Source organism: Halichoerus grypus, chromosome 7, assembly GCF_964656455.1.
Source record: "Halichoerus grypus chromosome 7, mHalGry1.hap1.1, whole genome shotgun sequence".
Taxonomy (NCBI): domain Eukaryota; kingdom Metazoa; phylum Chordata; class Mammalia; order Carnivora; family Phocidae; genus Halichoerus; species Halichoerus grypus.
In genome coordinates this window covers 102,791,841-102,810,425 of record NC_135718.1, presented here as the reverse complement: position 1 = coordinate 102,810,425, position 18,585 = coordinate 102,791,841, and the positions used below count along the sequence as shown (strand labels likewise).

The 18,585-nt window shown below is 39.2% G+C and overlaps 1 pseudogene across 1 annotated transcript in view; it reads right to left on the bottom strand.

Annotated features, from left to right (window-relative positions):
- LOC118523490 (elongation factor 1-alpha 1-like) overlaps window positions 1–18,105 on the bottom strand; it is a 326,251-nt pseudogene extending 308,146 nt beyond the window's left edge. The window contains exon 1 of the transcript XR_013449827.1: window positions 16,574–18,105. The product of XR_013449827.1 is annotated as an elongation factor 1-alpha 1-like (transcript). The remainder of the gene's footprint in view (window positions 1–16,573) is intronic.
- Window positions 18,106–18,585: the final 480 nt, after the last annotated feature.

The window sequence follows — 18,585 nt, the reverse complement described above, 5'->3', positions numbered from 1 at the left end:
TCTCATCATCATCTATCTATCTATCTAGAGACATGGAAATTTCCACCTCCAGGTAGGAGCACAGAATGGAATCACAGAATGTTCTTGTTGGAAGGGGCTGTTCAAGATTGAATTTTATATATCCTGTCCCACTAGGAGACTCTTCTTCAAACTCTAATTCCTTAACCGAGAGTATATGTCAATTCCAAAAGAAATGAAAAAACAAAAAAGAAGAAAGGAAGGAATACAGACAAACAGGCTCAAAGAACCATTATTTAAGTAATATTGATATCACTAAAATTATTGAGTAATAGAACCTCAGTTATGAGTAAAATATAAAACTAAGTGCAAAATTAAGTTATAAGTTGCCACATCCACAAAACAACACAATTTCCAGGAAAAGCAATTAGTTCAGTTTAAACACAACCATACTTTTTGGTGATCATTGCCAAGACTAAACATAGCAATACAGACTAAACTTCAATTGAGTTATTGGAATATTTTGTTTTCAGGCAGAAACAGCCTCAAAATGCTGTGGCATGTTCCTGTTTCACAGTTCATTTGGAGAAGGTTTGCAAACTCCTAGTAAAATGTAATCGTATGCTTTGCTTCATGTAAATTATATCTGTTTTCCCATTTTGGATAACCAAGCAAAGAAAAGTGGTTTAAAAGTGGTTAAAAGTCTAGAGCAGAGAAATAAACTGTTCACCTAATGATTTTATAGGAAAATAGCAACTGCTTTAGACAGGCATCCATTATCAAGCAGATGGATTGGTTTCTTTGGGGGAAATGTAAACAGGAAAAACAAACACCCTACTCACATAATTTTTAAAACTTTTCCTTTGGCATTTGTTCAATATATTGATTTAAAACATAGGTCACTTGAAACAGAATGCCCAAGCTGAAGAAACTGAATGCAGAAGTATCTCAAAAATCAGATGAGAGATGAAAACCATATACCAAAAGGGGGCTAGGATCAGAGATCACCACAAGTGATTTCCCCATTATCAACTGGAGCAGTGAGTGCTCGGGAGAAGCTTTCTCAGGGAAAGTGTCATTTTAGGAAAAAATACTCAACACACTAGCATTTCCTTTCAGAATCAAGGCAATGGCTTCTGAGCAACCTGAAGTTTATTCAGTCTTTGATTCACATGGAACACCTGTATTGTTGGCCCCAAGAAGCCCATTTTGCATATGTATTTGTATTAGTCAGTATGCTCCAAAGAAACAGAACTAATAAAGTGTGTATGTTTGTGTGTATCTATATCTCTATAATCTATATCTATCTACCTGAGAAATCTATTTTATGAAATTGGTTCATGTAATTACAGAGGCTAGCGAGTTTAATTATAGACGTTAGCAGGGTAGGCCACTAGGCTGGAGACCCAGAGAAGAGTTGATGTTGAAGCTCATGTCAAAAAGCAGTCTGGACCTCAGCCACAGCAACTTCTTCCTAGACACATCGCCAAATGCAAGGGAAGCAAGGGCAAAAATGAACTATTGGGACTTCATCAAGATAAAAAGCTTTTGCACAGCAAAGGAAAACAGTCAAAAACAAAACAAAAGACAACGAACAGAATAGGAGAAGATATTTGCAAATGACATATCAGATAAAGGGCTAGTATCCAAAATCTATGAGAACTTATCAAACTCAACACCCAAAGAACACATAATCCAATCAAGAAATAGGCAGAAGACATGAACAGACATTTCTGCAAAGAAGACATCCAAATGGCCAATAGACACATGAAAAAGTGCTCAACATCACTTGGCATCAGGGAAATCCAAATCAAAACCTCAGTGAGATACCACCTCACACCAGTCAGAATGGCTAAAATTAACAAGTCAGGAAATGACAGATGTTGGCGAGGATGGGGATAAAGGGGAACCCTCCTACACTGTTGGTGGGAATGCAAACTGGTGCAGCCACTCTGGAAAACAGTATGGAGGTTCCTCAAAATGTTAAAAATAGAGCTACCCTATGACTCAGCAATTGCACTACTGGGTATTTACCCCAAAGATACAAATGTAGTGTTCCAAAGGGGCATGTGCACCCCAATGTTTATAGCAGCATTGTCCACAATAGCTAAACTATGGAAAGAACCTAGATGTCCATCAACAGATGAATGGTTAAAGAAGATGCAATGGAATATTATGCAGCCATCAAAAAATGAAATCTTGCCATTTGCAACAACGTGGATGGAACTAGAGGGTATTATGCTAAGCGAAATAGGTCAATCAGAGAAAGACAAGTATCATATGATCTCACTGATATGAGGAATTCAAGAAACAAGACAGAGGATCATAGGGGAAGGGAGGGAAAAATGAAACAAGATGAAACCAGAGAGGGAGACAAACAGTAAGAGACTCTTAATTTCAGGAAACAAACTGAGGGTTGCTTCCTCAAACAGGCCATGAACTTAGTACCACTGACTCACAGCTGAGAAATGATTGAGGAAGTGGTAGCTCTAGTTCAGCTACATTGCATGGTGACCTACAGTTGTTTTCTCCTCAGTGACTTTGGAAGGAATTGACTAATCTGAACTAAATGTAGTGAACCATTACTAAATACCAGAATGCATCCTCATGTTTATTTTCAAAGTGGAATGTTGTTAATGCTTGTAGAGAGATGTTTGAGATTCACAGAGAATGTTCTGGCCGTGTTTACTACTCAAGTATTTCTGAACTCAATTATCAATCATCAATAAACCCACGTTTATTTATTTTCATTAATCTTGTGGAGAATGCAAATGCAAGGATCTTATCTCTTATAAGATTATGACAAATACTTAAAGTCAGCAAAAAGTTCACCTCTAGTTACCCAGGTAGGAAGTGTGGGCAAACCAGTTTGGTCCAATCATGCTGGTGGTAGAAAGGAGAAAATCACAGTGTAGGAGAGTTTCAATATGCCATAAGGGTAATATGACTTCTCACACATTTGAGGGAAATTCCATTCAATTCAACAGTATTTATTGAGTTTCTGCCATGTTCAAGACACTGGAGTAGGTAGAGGTAGTGGTGGAAGAGAAGATTTAGAGATGAGGAAACTATAGCTTTATTCCAGTAGGAGAGAAGATTTAGAGATTAGTAAACTGTAGCCATAATTCTCCTTATAATTATACCTAGAAGGAAGAATAAAAGCAGGATATATATATATATATATATATATATATATATATATATATATATATATATTATGTATCATACAGGGGAAAATGTAGTCAGTAACCCAAGAATAGAAATAGTCATGTAGTGGTTTACTGCCCAAAATATCTTTTGTACTTTTAGAGGAAGAGGACTCGGGCTACCAGCCACCTACTACCTTTAAAAAATTTATCCAATAGCCAAGAATCTGAGGAAGAAACTCAGCTTATTTTGGATATAGTCTCCAGCTCTTACAGCAAAGCCTTCCATATCATTTCATTCTGTTCTTGGTCTTCAAATTTAAGTCTCTGGTGAGAATTTAGAAATATGCTTCTGTTGGTAGTATCCAGCGACGTGGTGCCTGAAACCATAAATGCCTTTAAGAGATCCAGGCTGTAGATCCCAGAATGTAAAATATATACTAAGTACTATCAAGCTTACAAACTCCATGTGCCTTCCACCTTGTTCTTGACCTGCCATGAATCCGCATCTCTCACCTATTGTCTACTCCCTGGCTCTTCCCTGGGCCAAAGCCCAGAGATCTTTGCTTTTTGTGACAAAAACTACCAAACTTGCTGTCTTTGCCCTTTTCTTGTGCTAATTTTCAGTTTGAAATGTCTTCTCTGGCCACAGAGATTTTAGTCTAAGCTTACCAACTATCTTCATTATATAACCTAGAATTTAGTAATTTGGTAGCTGATATACCTTAGCTACTAATTCAGCAGCTGTTGAGTTCTGAGGAAGCTCCTGGTAGAACTGGATGAAGTGATGTGTGCCAAACCACACCCTTCCTCAGTTTACATCACAGTGTAAACTGATTACAAAGTTATTTTGGGTGTTTTCTTTTAAGAAATCTTGACACTTGCCACAAAAAAACAAAGCCAAATGTTTCAAGGATTCGATTTCCTCTCTACCTACTTATGTACTACTCATAAAATTAAAGGCAGGGGTGCCGGGGTGGCTCAGTCGGTTAAGCGTCTGCCTTCAGCTTGGGTCATAATCCCAGCGTCCTGGGATCGAGCCCCGCATCAGACTCCTTGCTCTGCAGGGAGCCCACTTCTCCCTCTCCTCCCTGCTTGTACTCTCTCACTGTCTCTCCTTCTCTCTTTCTCGAGTAAATAAATAAAATCTTAAAAAAAAAATTAAAGGCATCTGCCTTTGAAACTTGAACTCTGGTGATGCAAGTCATATAAAGTTCAGAGTGTCTAGGTCCAAATAGGGCTATGCCTGTAATAGTCATCCATTAAATATTTCTTAGCAGAATATATTTTCCCATTGCTTCTGACCATTTTTTTTCCTATTGTTTCATTCATTCAATCACTCAATTATTCATCAAATATTTATTGAGTTCTTGCCATGTGACAGGGACTGTTCTAGGTATAGGAAATATATCAGGACACAAAAGAGACAAAAATCCTGCCTTCATGGAGTTTTCATCCCCTATAGTAGTAGGAGTGAAGCAATAAATATTGGCATACCATATATTATTATAAATGGTCATAATCGATACAGAGAAACATAAAGTAGGAGAAGGGAAAAAGGAGGCTGGGATCAGGGGAGAGGTGGGATTGAATAGGTCACTTCTATGTTAGAATACTGGGAGAGTAAGAAGAACTAGCAAAAAAAAAAAAAAAAAGAGAGAGAGAGAGAGAAAGAACAGCCAGTGATGTAGGAGGAAAACAAGGGATGTGTGGTTTTGGAGATCAAGAGGATGAGATGAGGACTAAGAAGTGATTGACCAACATGGAGGCCATTTGTTACTTGAAAGCAGCAGTTCCACTGGACTGATGGAGGTAAAGGCCTGATTAGAGTTATTTAAACAATAATGGGACACTTAGGGTCCTTCCATATCTTGGCTATTATAAGTAATGCTGCAATAAACAAAGGGGTGCATTTATCTAGTGCATATATAGGGTACAAACCAAGTGTCCATCAATAAATGAATGAATAAAGATGCGTTATACCTAAACAACGGAATATTACTCAGCCATAAAAAGGAATGAAATCTTCCCATTTGTGACAACATGGATGGACCAGGGCATATTATGTTAAGTGAAATAAGTCAGACAGAGAAAGGCAAATACCGTATGATATGTGGAATCTAAAAAACAAAATAAATAAAAACAAACAGACTCTTAAATACAGAGAACTGGTGGTTGCCTGAGGGGAGGTCACGGGTGCTGGGCAAAATAGGTGAAGGGGATGAAGAGGCACAAATGTTCAGTTATAAAATAAATAAGTCATGGAGATGAAAAGTACAGCATAGGGTATATAGAAAAAAAAGTAGAAATTAAAATAGTGTTGTGTTAACTCATGGATAGGCTGAGAGACTAATGGGATACAAATTTCAAAAAAGGAATAAATGTATAAGGAAATTTAATATACAATAAAGGCAGAAATGGTAAAAAAGAAGAAAAGAAAGAAAGAAAGAGAAAGAAAAAGAAGAAAAAGGAAGGAAGGAAAGAAGGAAGGAAGGAAGGAAGGAAGGAAGGAAGGAAGGAAGGAAGGAAGGAAGGAAGGAAGAAGCATATGGAAAGCTTCAGCTGTTAGTTTTCAAGAAAATGCAGGGAAACACCATAATGAGATATATCACACTAGATTGAATTAAATTGAAAGGACAACACCACCGAGTGTTGGTTAGAGTATAGAGATTTACATTGTTGGTGGCTATGTAAATTGGTAAAACAACTTTGGAAAATTAACAAGCAGTATCTTCTGAGCTATATGACCCTATGACACAACAATTCCACTCCTGGTGATATATACGCAATAGAAATGGATGCTTATGTGCAATAAAACACATATAAGAATGTTCATAGCTGCTTTATTCATGACAGTAAAAAAATTAGAAACAACTCAAATATCCATCCACAGAATGGACAAATAAACTGTGGTATGTTTGTACAATGGAATATAAGAAATGAAGAACAATGAACTACTACTACATTCAACAATATAGATTAATCTCACAGAGATATATTGCATGAAAAAAGCTAGACACAAAAGAGTGTATACTTCATCATTCCATTAATATAACATTCAAAACCAAGCAAAATTAATCTATGGTGGTAGAGTAGAAAATAGATATTGCCTTTGGGAAGATAGTGACTAAAAAGGGACATGAGGGAACCTCTCTTGAGGACTGATATTATTCTAATTTTTATCAGGGTCAAGCTTAAACACTATATGGTTAAGATCTGTGCACTTCATTATATGTAAGTCAGACATCAATACAGAAGGGTTTTTAGAAGATTTGGGAAAAGGGAGTAGGGACAACTTCTTCATTTCTTTCCCACAATGCTAACATGAAGTTCTAAGGACACAGGACCTTACAGTATGAAGGATTGAAAGATTGTCCAGTCCAAACTCCTTCCACAGGAGCCTAGAAGCCTTCCACAGATGCTTTCCTGCAGACTGGAGTATGGATATGTGCCTATGGATGTCAATCACTTTTCTAAATGTCTGCATGTAATTATGATTGACTCTTTCAATTACGGTGGTGTGGCAGCCAAGAGATAAACTACAGCAAAACAGATTTGTAGTAAATTTAAAGAGTGACTCCCTTAAGAATTAAAGACATTGAAATACGGGTTCCATGTGGAGATGGGAAATTGTGACCAACTCCTCCCTGATATTTTATGAAAAGAAGCACCGTTTCTGAGTTGAGAAGACGTATTTCTGGTAGAATTCTGGATTATTCCAAACTGAGTGTTTCTCCATATTTGAATATATATATATAACATATATGCCATACATATTATATATATAATATATATGCCATATATATTTTTTATATATATAATATATATACCATATATATGTTTATATATAGTTTTTGGCTTGAATGTCATCATTTATATGTTTTTAGTTGAGCTGGTGTAAAGATAACACACATAAGAATGTAATGTCATACACCCAACTGGGTCACTCAGCTTGTTCTGAGGCTGCATTGCAGCTCGTCCCAGTGAGGACATTTTCCCTTTGTGTTGATTTGGAAATTACTAATGATGCAGCATAGACCAAGCCCTCTTTCTCTTGAAGCCAAGCCAACTTCCAGAGCTACACCTGCCAAAGAACACCCTCTGGGCTACGTGAAGCTTGGTTGCATGGTCTTCAACAGTGTGACGTAGCAACAGCAGTATAGACTGGAGCTCATGAATTGGGAGGAGGAGATTGCTGAACAAAAGGGGACCTTCTCCCTGCCTTCTCTTTCAGGCATGCCAAGGCCATGTAGGAAGGGAAATGTTCTCTCCCTACAGCAGCAGATCCAAATTCAAAGGGGGTGGAAACCGGTTGTGGGAGCATCCAGGATGGTAGGGAGAAAGCTGTGCGTTTTGTGGGAAGAAGTTGGAGCAAGGAGTAGAGAGGAAAAATCCTGCCCTGCTGACTACAATCCACGCTATAGGAAATTATGTAATAGGTTTCGTCAGCACCTAGATTACTGAAGTCAGTGCTGTTCACCTCCAAAGACATGAGTCATAACTGAACACACACACACACACACACACACACACACACACATCTAGATAATAATATCTTTTGGGGACCATGCATTTCAAGACATTCATTCTCATAGTAGAAGATGGAAAAATGATAGAGACAACTAAAAGAGTATCTGGTCTTCAACACCCACCAGTGTCATAAGATGTGCACAAAGGTGGTAATTTAAAGATCTAAGTGATGCTCACATACAGCATATAGGTTTTCATTAACTATGCTGATTGAGAAAAAAGTGGATGTTGACTAGAAGGCCTTTTAAAGGAAAACTCAGATAAACTTAAAATTTTTTTAATAATATAATTTTTCAAGTACTGAATTAGAAAATAATTTTAATACTAGTTAACAAAGGTTGGTTGAAGTGTGGGGAAGTGGAAACTTAAATATGAGAGTACAAATCTGTATACACTTTTCTGTAGAACAATTTGGTAATATGTACCAAAAGTCTTAAAACACGAATTTCACATACCCAGTAATTTTGATTCTAGGAATTTTTAAGGATATCATTAGAACTGCTATTCACACAATGAGATAATACATCAGCATTAAAAATGATGTTTTTAAGCCAACAACAAGACAGGAGAAAGAGAAATTAAGGAGTCGATCCCATTTACAATTGCACCCCAAACCATAAGATACCTAGGCATAAATCTAATCAAAGAGGCAAAGGATCTGTACTCAGAAAACTATAAAATACTCATGAAAGAAATTGAGGAAGACACAAAGAAATGGAAAAACGTTCCATGCTCATGGATTGGAAGAACAAATATTGTGAAGATGTCAGTGCTACCTAGAGCAATCTACACATTCAATGCAATCCCTATCAAAATACCATCCACTTTTTTCAAAGAAATGGAACAAATCATCCTAAAATTTGTATGGAACCGGAAAAGACCCCGCATAGCCAGAGGAATGTTGAAAAAGAAAAGCAAAGCTGGTGGCATCACAATTCCGGACTTCCAGCTCTATTACAAAGCTGTCATCATCAAGACAGTATGGTACTGGCACAAAAACAGACACATTGATCAATGGAACAGAATAGAGAGCCCAGAAATGGATCCTCAACTCTGTGGTCAACTAATCTTTGACAAAGCGGGAAAGAATGTCCAATGGAAAAAAGACAGTCTCTTCAACAAATGGTGCTGGGAAAATTGGACAGCCACATGCAGAAGAATGAAACTGGACCATTTCCTTACACCACACACAAAAATAGACTCCAAATGGTTGAAAGACCTCAATGTGAGACAGGAGTCCATCAAAATCCTAAAGGAGAACACAGGCAGCAACCTCTTCAACCTCAGCCACAGCAACTTCTTCCTAGAAACATCACCAAAGGCAAGGGAAGCAAGGGCAAAAATGAACTATTGGGACTTCATCAAGATAAAAAGCTTTTGCAAAGCAAAGGAAACAGTCAACAAAACCAAAAGACAACGAACAGAATAGGAGAAGATATTTGCAAATGACATATCAGATAAAGGGCTAGTATCCAAAATCTATAAAGAACTTATCAAACTCAACACCCAAAGAACAAAGAATCCAATCAAGAAATGGGCAGAAGACATGAACAGACATTTTTCCAAAGAAGACATCCAAATGGCCAACAGACACATGAAAAAGTGCTCAACATCACTTGGCATCAGGGAAATCCAAATCAAAACCTCAATGAGATACCACCTCACACCAGTCAGAATGGCTAAAATTAACAAGTCAGGAAATGACAGATGTTGGCGGGGATGCGGAGAAAGGGGAATCCTCCTACACTGTTGGTGGGAATGCAAGCTGGTGCAACCACTCTGGAAAACAGTATGGAGGTTCCTCAAAAAGTTGAAAATAGAGATACTATATGATCCAGCAATTGCACTACTGAGTATTTACCCCAAAGATACAAAAGTAGGGATCCGAAAGGGTACATGCACCCCGATGTTTATAGCAGCAATGTCCACAATAGCCAAACTGTGGAAAGAGACAAGATGTCCATCAACAGATGAATGGATAAAGAAGAGGTGGTATATATATACAATGGAATATTATGCAGCCATCAAAAGGAATGAGATCTTGGCATTTGCAACGACATGGATGGAACTGGAGGGTATTATGCTGAGCGAAATAAGTCAAACAGAGAAAGACATGTATCATATGACCTCACTCATATGAGGAATTCTTAATCTCAGGAAACAAACTGAGGGTTGCTGGAGTGGGGGGTGGGGTGGGAGGGATGGGGTGACTGGGTGATAGACACTGGGGAGGGTATGTGCTATGGTAAGCGCTGTGAATTGTGCAAGTCTGTTGAATCTCAGATCTGTACCTCTGAAACAAATAATGCAATATATGTTACGGGAAAAAAAAAAAAAGAAGAAGATAGCAGGAGGGGAAGAATGAAGGGGGGGAAATCGGAGGGGTAGACGAACCATGAGAGACGGACTCTGAAAAACAAACTGAGGGTTCTAGAGGGGAGGGGGGTGGGAGGATGGGTTAGCCTGGTGATGGATATTGAGGAGGGCACGTTCTGCATGGAGCACTGGGTGTTATGCACAAACAATGAATCATGGAACACTACACCTAAAACTAATGATGTAATGTATGGGGGGATAAAGATAACAATAAAAAATTAAAAAATGATGTTTTTAAGAACATATTCATTGATATTTAAGTGTGGGAATCTGTTCAAGGTATATCAATGAGCAGGAAAAACATATTTAAAACATATTAAAGGGGCACCTGGGTGGCTCAGTTGGTTAAGCATCTGCCTTCAGCTCAGGTCATGATCTCAGGGTTCTGGGATCAAGTGCCCTGTCAGATTCCCCGATCGGCAGGGAGTCTGCTTCTCCCTCTCCCTCTGCCCTGAGCCCAGCTGGTGCTCTCTCCCTCTCTCTTTCTCTCTATCAAATAAATAAAAAAAAACTTTTTTAAAAAACATATTAAAATATGCTGTGAATAGTATGATCCTATTTCATAAATAAATGTTTAAACAGTTGCACACACATAGAAGAAAGTCAGAAAAATATTTTATAAATAGTATGTATCTCAAAATTATTTCTTTTTTTTTCTTTTTTTTTTTTTAAAGATTTTATTTATTTATTTGACAGAGACATAGAAGAGAGGGAACACAAGCAGGGGGAGTGAGAGAGGGAGAAGCAGGCTTCCCGTGGAGCAGGGAACCCGATGTGGGGCTCGATCCCAGGACCCCGGGATCATGACCTGAGCCAAAGGCAGCCACTTAATGACTGAGCCACCCAGGCGCCCCCCCCCCAAAATTATTTCTGTTGAAAAGCTCCATATTTCTTTATGGTTAGGCCTTAATGAGTCAACTAAAAATAAAGGGAAAAGAGAGACAAAGTAATGCAACTTAAGGCTTAATACTAAATGTCTAAGGCACCAGATCAGTGTTTCTCTGGTCTAATGTATAGATGTCACAATCACTTTGGATATTATGACTTATTTGGTCTGGGAGCCCCTGAAGCTGGTATTGCTAAAGCTCCTGAGGTGATTTTAATGTACAGCCAGAGATGGGTCTAATGCATTGGGGCAGTGGTTCTCAAAATGTGGTTCCTGGATCAGCATCATCAGCATCACCTGGGATCTCATTAAAAAGGCAAATTATTGGTCCCCCACCCTAGAAACTGAATCAGAAACTCTGAGAATGGGGCCCAGCAGTGTGTTTTCACCAGTCCTCCAGATAATTCTGATGCAGGCTAAAGTATGAGAAACACTGCATCAGGGAATCATCAGAAACAATGCCATCAGTTTTCAGATGATCAACCACAGGAAACCTGTTTTAAAAAGACCTGCTCAGGGCACCTGGGTGGCTCAGTCGATTAAGTCTCTGCCTTCAGCTTAGGTCATGATCCCAGGGTCCTGGGATCGAGTCCCACATAGGGTTCCCTGCTCAGCAGGAAGTCTGCTTCTCCCTCTCCCTCTGCCCTTCTCCCCTGCTCGTTCTCTCTCTCTCTCTCAAAATCTTTAAAAAATAATAATAAAAAGACCTGCTCATAGCTCTACATGATAGTGGATTGATTGATCTATTCTAGAAGTCAACATAATTACAAATTTCCAAAACTGTGTGAAATAAATAGGGAAAGGAAATTGTCTCTGTGCTCATGTACACAGGCAGTAATATTCCAAAGTAGGCTAAATAGACACATGTGAGAAAGCTTTGCTTTTACTTAGACACATGATTACATATTTCCAGTTCCTGGAAGTGTTATTCAGCTGCTACAATTCATGATCCTTTCCCACACTAATACATCCTCATGTTACAGCCAAAGTAAAATTTTCCACATGTAACACTGATCCATACCCAGGCTTAAAAACTTCAAAGTTTCTCCTTGCCCACAGGCTAAAGACCAAAATCCCCAACAAGGCTTAGGAGGTCCCACACATTGTGACCCCAACCCACTTCCCCATTCTTGTGTCACATGATGTTGCCTGGTGAGTTCTGTGCTTTGGCCACCTTGGCCTCCTTTGTGTCCCTTGGACTCCCAGCCATCCTGCCTGCCACATTCTTTTCACATGCTGTTCCCTCTGCCTAGAACACTCTTCCTTCCTCCTCTTTGTCTATTTAATTCCTGGTCATCCTCCTAATCTCACTTCATTCCTCAGCTCCACAAGGCTACCTTCCCTGACCTCCTGACCATGTCACACCCATCTTTTACATGTTTGAAGAGCACAATAATCTCTCCTTCAATACTCTCTCCTCTTACGTGTGATCTTGCATTTATCTGGGACACTCCTGGACTGATACCTATTTCCTCCACAATTTAGTCAGCTCCACATGGGAAATCTCTCATTCATATGCCTGATACATTGTCAACACAGAGCTTGACATGTAGCAAGGGCTTAAGAATGCTTTTAATGGGCAGATGAATGGATGAATAGGTAGATGAATGAGTGAAGAGTATTTTGACTATATTGCTAGGACTTCTTACTATTGAAGTTGTTGACAGTAGTCATTGACTTGCATCACACCATCCACATTCCTTGTTCAGAGTCCATATAATCTTACAGGAAGGAAAACAAAACTTTTTGGAAAGTAGTTTTATCTCTTGTGTATCACTACAGCTTGCATCTTGAGATCAGCTTGAGGAAGAAAACTGAAATAGAACTCCAGTGTTTTACCCAGCTAGGACTCCGTGAATTGGATGTGAACCATTTGCTGCTTTCTGACATCACATTAGCAAGCTTTGCCCATCAATTTCTCTCACTTGCGCTTGTTTTGACAAGCTTAAACTTTCATGTGCTAAGGGCCCAAAACAGTATTCAGCTGCCAAAACAGGCATTTAACATATGTGGAGGGATTTGTGTGAGAGCAAAGCTTTGGCTAAGTAGCTAGTAACATGGATCATGCTGGCAGCCCAATCCATTTAAAGGGACAAGGAGCCTCTGGATGTATCATGCTCAAGGGAAGAGCATGAGTTCCTTCCTGAAGAAGTGGTCAGACATGTCAACAGCAGTAGTGGATACAAAAAGAGAACAAAATTGTATTTTTAACATATTGAGGGAAAAGACCTTTGGACTAAGAATTTTGTATCCAGCTACATTTTCATTTAAAAAATGGCTTAATAAAAAATATTCTTAGGCATGCACAGCCTCAGGTATACCTCATAAAGATACTATATTGAATATACTCTTGGAGAAAGTTCTAAATAAGAGAAACACACCCAGGAGCTGCTATTAGAGATGAGAATATAAAGATGATCAAATATCTTGGTGAAGTTTATTCTCTTTTTTAAAAAGCTAGAATGGAAAAAAAAGCAAAAAGGGAAGTATCTAACCCAGAACTAAAATTTAAACAACATATGTGCATGAATATGGAGACAACACATGGTAAAGTGTTTTTTTAAGGTAAGATAAAAGTATTGATATCATTAAGCATCCAATAAGGGGTTATGAACATAAGTATGGATGTATAAGAAAAAGGTAAATATACAGCATTTAAAGTAGTAGAAGAAAACTCAGTCTATCCCCCGGGAAGCAGGAAAGAAGAATAAAGGAATTAGAGAAAGCCATGAAAATGAATAAAGACAAACTCTCTGGGCTGCTCAAGGGTAGTGAATTTGGATCTGATAGAGGTTTGGGCATGAAGCAGAATTCAAAGACATTTTGTTTTGGAGGACAAACCTTCAGTGACCCCGACATGGTTATTCACCTTTTCCTTTCTGATCACAGCAAAGCTGAGGGGCCTCCATGGTGCCCATTGCTCTTATTCAGCCACTGTGTGATCAAATGAAGCCATTTGCAAATTAGGGATATTATTTCCCTTGCCTTGGGCCCCAGGGAAGTTCCTAGAAGTCTGGCCAGCTTTCAAATTTCAAATTAGGGAGCTAGCTGTTGGAGGAAAATGGCAAGGCCAGACTAAAAACCATTGTAACAACCTGTGTACGTGTGCCGGATGGTGTACGTACAACCTGTGTATGGTTTTCTCATAGGCTCTGTTCCCTATTCCAGGGACTAAGGATAAATTAGTTGTTTGAAATGTGGAGCAGCCATACTTGTCAACTAGATACAAAATTTGAGGCCAGAAGGGTCTTAAGAGACAAAAATCCCTGAGTACCAGAAGCTTATGTATTTGACTTTTCTATGTATATAGAACCCCAAATACCTTGACCTTGATAGTAAGTTCGAAATGGAAGGATTAACTTGCATGGGAGAGATTTAACTTCCTGGGTTAATGGATTGGCTTGTGGGGGCATTAACCTCTTTCCTGAACATTCTAATTTCAAAGGTATGTATTGATCTTCCACTTTCTCAAGATACAATGGTAATAAGGGACCACATGTATTTTTGGTGTGAGAAAAGCCACTATGGTAATTTTTTCCAAACGGAGTGTATGTTCTCTGGCTGGCTGGAACATTGACTGAACCAGGCAGACCTAATAAGTCTCAGTTCTGGAGGATATGTCCAGTGAACAGTAAGTCTGGGTGGCTTCTTGTGGGGGTGAAATTTCCAATACCCATTTTAGCAAAGCCAGTCCCAAATCAAATGAGGGAGTATTCCAGGGTGGAGCATCTTCTAGCATGCAACAGGGAGCAATGGGAAGTTCATACTCATAACTCTTCATTTCCAGGATAAGAAACCACGAGGGTACACATGCTTTGCCAACACACGCAGTTAGCCTTCTCAAGGGAAAACAAGAAACAAATGAAAGAACATAGAAAAAAAATTTTAGGGCCCACCACTTAATTCCAATTCATGTACTTAATTTTTCTTAGGTTCTGGGAGTACCCATTAAATCGCTTTCAAATACATTTCTATAACTTTTCCAAGGTAATTGTTTTTCAAGAATACTGCTGGCTGGTTTATCTTGCCTCCCTGATTTTTCAGGACTCCTAGGAATTTCTAAACTTTAGGATAAGCACTCTTTCACCAGAGTTGTATTAGCAAGTTTAATTAATAGAAAATCCTGTATAATCCATATATCCGACATGCAGTTTGTGCAAAACTGCACATACATACTTCGCGTTCCCTCATTAACCTTAGCCTACAAAACCTGTTTATATTTGCCATAAGTCAGAGTCAGAGATGTATGTATTTTTGTAATTCAGGACTCACAATTTATCTTTGAAATTCCACAGAACTTTCTCAATGCAGTCCCTATCACAAAATTGTCATTTCTACTTAGTGCCAGAAGGAGCCCCAGAGGCTTGAACTTTGGCTAGTAGAGTTACTATGCTCTAAACCTCAATGGATTAGTCTGGGGGTATGGGCTGATGACTTGATTTATTTTCTTTTCTTTTTTTTTTTGGCATTAAGAAATTCCCTTTATTAATTTTTTTCTTTTTACCTATTTTAATTATGATAAATTTTCAAATATGCCAATGAAATGATAAACTAGTTCAGTAAACACTGTCAGATGCAACAATGGTTCACATTTTGGAAAATTTGCTTGTCTGTTTTTATTTTTCTCCATCTCTCTCCGTCTCTGTCTCTCTCCTGAATCCATCTGAAAGTAAATCTATCTTAACACTTCATCCTAACATATTCTGCTGGTATTTCCTAAAAACAAGAACATTTTCCTACATAACAGCATGAGCACACCTAAAACATTAACTGTAATTCCTTAGTATCTTCTTTCTCATCAATATCCAAACTGCCCAGTTGTTTCTAAATTTCCTTTGACCAGAATTTAATCTCTTCAAATTTAGAAAAGTCCCACACCATTGTAGTGTGGTTTTGTTTTTATGAAATTGACTTTCAGATGGGATGACATAAATTGATTTATAGAATGTCCTACATTCTGGATTTGTCTGTGTTTCCTTGGGTGATGTTTCAATTTGTTGCTCTAATCCTGTATTTCTGGTAAGCTGAAAGTTAGGTCTATATAACCCCAAGGTCTCATGTCACCCTGTGTCCTTAAAAGAAGCAGAGAACTTAGTAAGTTTCACTAGATGGCATCTTTTTTCCTCTCTCTCTCCTTTACCTTTTTTTATCAAGTTACTTCCAAGCCCACTGGTCTCCTCTTGGTCTGTTCTGCCTTTCAGTTCTCCAGCACTGGGTTAAAGCCATACTACCCTTATTTTCAGGCTTGCTTTGAAGTTGGAGGGGAAAATGTGTTCTAGAACCCTCATTTTTGTTAACTAGTTGTATTTGATTTTTTTTTCTCATTAAACTTTTGTTTTAATGGGTCTCAAAATTCTGTGACAGATTTTTGGTCAAGTTGTTTCCATTAAAAAGTACTGATTTTAAAAATAACTTAAGGGTGCCTGGGTGGCTCAGTCATTAGGCGTCTGCCTTCGGCTCAGGTCATGATCCCAGGGTCCTGGGATCAAGCCCCACATCGGGCTTCCTGCTCAGCGGGAAGCCTGCTTCTCCCTCTCCCACTCCCCCTGCTTGTGTTCCCTCTCTCGCTGTGTCTCTCTCTGTCAAATAAATAAATAAAATATTTAAAAAATAATAACTTAAAACTGCCACACACACACACACACACACACACACACAAACAAATGGTCCACAAAACATTCTCCTTTCCTTCTGAAGGTTTTACGATGCATTGTTATCATTAACCAGTCTTTTACTATGTAACTTAAATGGTCAATTGACACAAACAGTTCTGAGACCATTCTTCCACCACTGATTAAGACTGGGGTGGCAGGTATTGGGGATAATATTAATTTAGCCTTCTGAGCTTTCTGGGCAGACCTGGTGACCTTGCCAGCTCCAGCTGCCTTCTTGTCCATTGCTCTGATGACATCCACAGCAACCATCTGTCTCATGTCACAAATAGCAAAATGGCCCAGAGGAGGATAGTCAGAGAAGCTCTCAACACACATAGGCTTGCCAGGAACCATATCAACAATGGCAGCATCACCAGATTTCAAGAACTTGAGACCATCTTCCAGCTTTTTTCCAGAAGGACGATCTATCTTCTCCTTCAGCTCAGCAAACTTGAAGCAATGTGAGCTGTGTGACAATCCAGCACAGGTTCATATCCAGCACTGATTTGGCCTGGATGGTTCAGGATAATCACCTGAGCCATGAAGCCAGCTGCTTCCATTGGTGGGTCATTTTTGCTGTCACCAGCCACACTGCCACGACGAACATCTTTGACAGATACGTTCTTGACATTGAAGCCCACATTGTCCCCAGGAAGAGCCTCACTCAAAGCTTCATGGTGCATTTCAACAGACTTTACTTCAGTTGTAACATTGACTGGAGCAAAGGTGACCACCATGCCAGGTTTAAGAACACCAGTCTCCACTCAGCCCACAGGGACAGTAGCAATACCAACAATTCTGTAGATGTCCTGGAGAGGCAGATGCAAGGGCTTGTCAGTTGGACGAGTTGGTGGCAGAATGCAGTCCAGAGCTTCAAGCAGTGTGGTTCCACTGGCATTCCCATCTTTACGGGTGACTTTCCATCCCTTGAACCAAGGCATGTTAGCACTTGGCTCCAGCATGTTCCAACCAGAAATTGGCACAAATGCTACTGTGTCGGGGTTGTAGCCAATTTTCTTAATGTAGGTGCTGACTTCCTTAACGATTTCCTCGTATCTCTCCTGGCTGTAGGGTGGCTCAGTGGAAGCCATCTTGTTAACACAAACAATTAGTTGTTTTACACCCAGTGTGTAAGCCAGAAGGGCATGCTCATGGGTCTGCCCATTCTTGAAGATACCAGCTTCAAATTCACCAACACCAGCAGCAACAATCAGGACAGCACAGTCAGCCTGAGATGTGCCTGTAATCATGTTTTTTATAAAGTCTCTGTGTCCTGGGGCATCAATGATGGTCACATAATACTTGCTGGTCTCGAATTTCCACAGGGAGATATCAATGGTGATACCACGTTCATGTTCAGCTTTCAGTTTATCCAAGACCCAGGCATACTTGAAGGAGCCCTTTCCCATCTCAGCAGCCTCCTTCTCAAATTTTTCAATAGTTCTTTTGTCGATCCCACCACATTTGTAGATCAGATGACCAGTAGTGGTAGACTTGCCCGTACCCACGTGTCCAATGACAACGATGTTGATGTGAGTCTTTTCCTTTCCCATTTTGGTTTGGTTGAGCAGTGGTTCTCACAACACCTGTGTTCTGGTGGCAAACCAGTTGCAAAAAAGCTTTTGTTAACTAGTTGTATTTGATTTTAATCCTTAAAGCTTGAAACATTATCCTTGTTTGTTGTTGTTGTTTTTTATTAACATATAATGTATTATTTATCTCAGGGATACAGGTCTGTGATTCATCAGTCTTACACAATTCATAGCATTCACCATAGCACATACCCTCCTCAATGTCCATCACCCAGACACCCCATCCCTCCCACCTCCCTCCACTCCAGCAACCCTTAGTTTTTTCCTGAGATTAAGAGTCTCTTATGGTTTGTCTCCCTCTCTGGTTTCGTCTTGTTTGATTTTTACCTCCCTTCACCTATGATCCTCTGCCTTGTTTCTCAAATCCCACATATCAGTGAGATCATATGATACTTGTCTTTCTCTGATTGACTTATTTTGCTTAGCATAATACCCTCTAGTTC